This window comes from Metopolophium dirhodum, chromosome 1, assembly GCF_019925205.1.
Source record: "Metopolophium dirhodum isolate CAU chromosome 1, ASM1992520v1, whole genome shotgun sequence".
Taxonomy (NCBI): Eukaryota; Metazoa; Arthropoda; class Insecta; order Hemiptera; family Aphididae; genus Metopolophium; species Metopolophium dirhodum.
Genome location: NC_083560.1, coordinates 22,106,965 through 22,111,293, shown reverse-complemented (window position 1 = coordinate 22,111,293; position 4,329 = coordinate 22,106,965).

Here is a 4,329-nt window from a genome sequence, read left to right as displayed (position 1 = left end):
TTCAATCATTTTTACAAAAAAGCCATTAAAATTTACAATTTGTTTAAATTACAATTACAATCATTTTACAATAATACTATCATTGCAACATTTATTACTACACCGATTATTGAAAATTGGAATATCCATTTTTTTATTGCCTATACTCTCAAAATTTGAATTTTATCAATATTTTACAACGTTTTTCTCTACATATTAAACAAAGAGCGTCTATTGTTCTGCAATTCGCAATCGGAGACTAAACTAACATTTATAAAATACATTTGTAATAAGGTTTATCGGTTATCGCCGGAAAAGTTCAACAAAAATAGTGTAAAATTAGAAATATAACAGAAATATAGCAATAATATCATTAATAAAGATTGAAGCTTGTCCCACACGACGAGCGTTAATGCCGTTTTTGATAGATAAAAACTTATGGGAAATTACATTATGCTTTGAGAGGACGCCACACCCGCATGTGTTGTCTCCGTCTTACAAACGCGTAACATACCAAATTTACGCTCAGAAATTCAAGTTTTATGCCGTTAGCTTAAAAATTAGAGTGAATCCGCCTACTATGAAACTTGAATAACTTGATGGTAAGAAAATTATCTGTGTTTTTTTGGAAGATTTTTTACGATAATTCAGTTTTTAAGTGAGTTATGAGCGTTTTTAATTTACATTTATTATACAGGCATAACTCAATTAAAAACTGAATTATCGTAAAAAAACTTCCAACAAAACACAGATAATGTTCTTACCATCAAGTTTCATTATAGGTCGATTCACTCTAATTTTTAAGCTAATGTCATAAAACTTGAATTTCTAAGAGTAAATTTGTATGTTACGCGTTTGTAAGACGAAGACTACACAGCGGGTGTGGTGTCCTCTTAAGACCTGCATGTCCAATAAAGCGGCCCATACACGATCAATATTATTTATTAATCAGTATTCGAAATTGACCATGTATTGGCTACATTCAAGGTACTTCAATAATGTTGAAAATATTACAACCGTTTTGATATTTATTGACGGGTGTTCATTGATATCAATAATATTGATAGTGTTTGGGCGGCTTAAGACAGTACAGGGTGTACACCCAAAACTGTACCTACCAACTGGTTTTCATTTACGAATGATCGTAAATTTAAAAAATATATATTAATATGTGCGTCAACGAGTCTCAGCCTATACTGAAACCAAAAATTTTAAACAATATAAAAACGCAGTTTTTTTATATAGTTATTTTATGTTCAAATTTGGACGAAATTACATATATTAAATAACCAAGAATAACGATTTTAGTTATTTTTTTGTGATTGTATAAAATTAAGAGGATATCAGCAATTTTGTTTTGTAAATCATGAAAAAAAGCGGGTAAGTGGATGTCGCTCTGCCGTACAATAGGTTACAAGTGCGTCGCTGTATAATGGATTGTATTAAATTTTAATTCAATGATATCATATCATTGTATACGAAAAACGATTCTGAGCGGAGACGGGTATTGTCAGTCTAGATATTGTTTTATATTGTTAAGAAAATAAAATCGATTTTGTCAATAACTGGATCATTGAAAATAAAATAACAAATAACACACATAATTATTGTAAAATCATTCATCTCTCAGAATCTAAAATAATCTGAAGTCTGTAGTGTCATAACATTTTAACTAATTTTTATCATTATTAACCTATAGCCTTTTACTTTAAGACGATGTCAGCGCACTATTTGTTTTCTCTCTCTGGCTCACGTGCAGCATAGACAAAACGCAGAATCATTTTTTCTATGTTTTTAAGTATTCTTAGAGTAAAATCTCTCATTACAAAAAAGATAGAGAAAAATATTTTTGAGATAATGACATATCGATTTTATATTTTATTGATATTTGACTTTGTATTCAACTTTTATAATACACAAAAAAATGTTGTACATTTAAATTATGTTTAAATTGTTTTGAGACAATATTTAGACAAATCGATATGAAATTCCTTCAAAAATATTATTCTCTATCTTTTTTGTAATGGGTGACACTAAGAATACTTAAAAACATAGAAAAAATGATTCTGCATAATTGCGTTTTATCGATGTTGCGCGTGGGCCAGAGAGAGAAAATAAATAGTGTGTTGACATCCTCTTAATTCAACTTACCAGTTAGATACTATTTTAATAATAAGTAAGTACCTAATAACAATGTAAAATATATAATATAATATATCCTAGACTGACAAACCGTCTCCGCTCAGAATTTTTGTTTTTCGTATACAATGATATTACCTATATCATTGAATTCAAATGTAATACTGTCCATTACAGTGAACCACTTGTAACCTACTATACAGCAGAGCGACATCCACTTAACCGGTTTTTTTTTTTTAGTTGCCCACGTGAATGTAAAAATATTAGCAAATTATCAAAACTTTCACAGCACCCACGGGCCACAATCTATTTACCCAAACTTAAAATATTATGTCGTATTCGGGCAAGCTTTTTAATTTAAAATCCTTGACAATAAGAAAGTGCAATAAGTGTATGATATTAGTTTTACACAAACGATTTTTATTAATACAACGGATAATAATTATTTGTACATAAATAATCGTTCACTCAGCTGAATCTAAAACACAAGTTGTTGTAAAACCAAAACGTCATAAGCTCTGCTTATAAACTAAAATTTAATTATCGTTAATAATGCCTCATACGTGATAATGCTATATTGATATTGAGGAATACTGTCTGTCTATGACATCCATTTCATATAATATGTGCAATCGCACTTTTATCATGTCGATATTATTATTATTTTTATTACCAAATTATTATCGTACGTAGGCACCTACTAAACAATATGGTCTGGTTTATGGTAAGTGCATAGTTACATGGAAAATAATTTTATACAATTTAAAATCTAACAACGCCTCTAACAGAGAACATTGTTTATACCAGTTTCTATAAATGTACATTTTTGAAAATAATATCAAAATATAATATGTAATAATAATATTATAAAAAAAACGATAAGTTACACTTTATTCAGCAGAATTAACTTTTGGTTTCTTATTTTTAGTTCACAGTAGGTAATTGTTTGGTAAAATGGGCATATTTTTCAAATTTTTTCTATATACTCTTATGTTATATACCTTTACGTAAAATAAGATGGGAGATTTTGAAAAAATTCTCAAATATGCGCCGCATTATATATTTATAATATTATGATCCTTATAAGTTATAAATATTTAAAAATCAGAATTTAAACATTATATACGTTAGAGGAAAAAGAAAAATAACTTTTCCAAACTTTTTGGACTGTATACATAAATTATTAGAGAGGAATATAATTGGTATTAAGTATAGAAGTCAAACTCATAATATTTTATGAGAGTTTAATATATATTATGTACGAGGCAGCACTCACTGGGAAATTTCGTTTTTATATCTTATAAAATTTTCGTTTTATTATTTATATATTATTATCATAACAATCATAATAATATGAGTAAACAAATTCGTACATCGTGTGCTATAATTATAAATCAAAAGCATACTCATTTAAGTGGTTCTTTGTTTTTCGAAATCATTTATTTTTTACGCTTCACCACCCAAAACCAATTTATTAATAAATAAATTACCGAAAACATTTAAAATTTTTTTGTTTTCGTTTTTGATTAACGGTTTTAAATATTTCTGATTAACGTTATTTTTCTATATCGTCTCTAAATAATGATTTTGATTATTTTATTTTAGTTTCTTTTTTTAAAATTCTTATAATATATAATAGTTACGCGCAATATATAGGTAGGTATAGGTAATAATTAATATTCATAATTCTTAATATTTAAATAATTTAAGTTATAATACATTATTATAATTTATACGAAAATGAACAATTAAAATGCCTTTACAATTTAAAAGTGCATTAGTAAAGTAAAGCATTAGTTCTAGAGAAAAAATGAAATAATTCTGAACTAAGAAGTTTACTACTTAATTATGTAAAATACATATAAAAATCAAAAAGTTGCTCTTACTATTGACCTCTAAGTAATTAATTTTCAGGATTACCAATTTTTCAATAACCAAATTTTTATTTTACATTCTGAGTGGAGCACTGAATGTATTGACTTTACAATGATAAATTATTTTTTTGTGTCTTTTATCGCATTTTGAGACAGCAAAAAAAAAAACAAAATTAAGGAAAAAATGAGATTTTTACGCAAAACCAATAAAAAAACCAATTTTTGATTTTGTTATTTAGTGTAACTCAAAAAACCGTAGATACATGAAATGTTAATTGAATATTTATAATAGCAATTTCTATGTATGTACCTTAAAAGATTCGAAATATTGCGACTC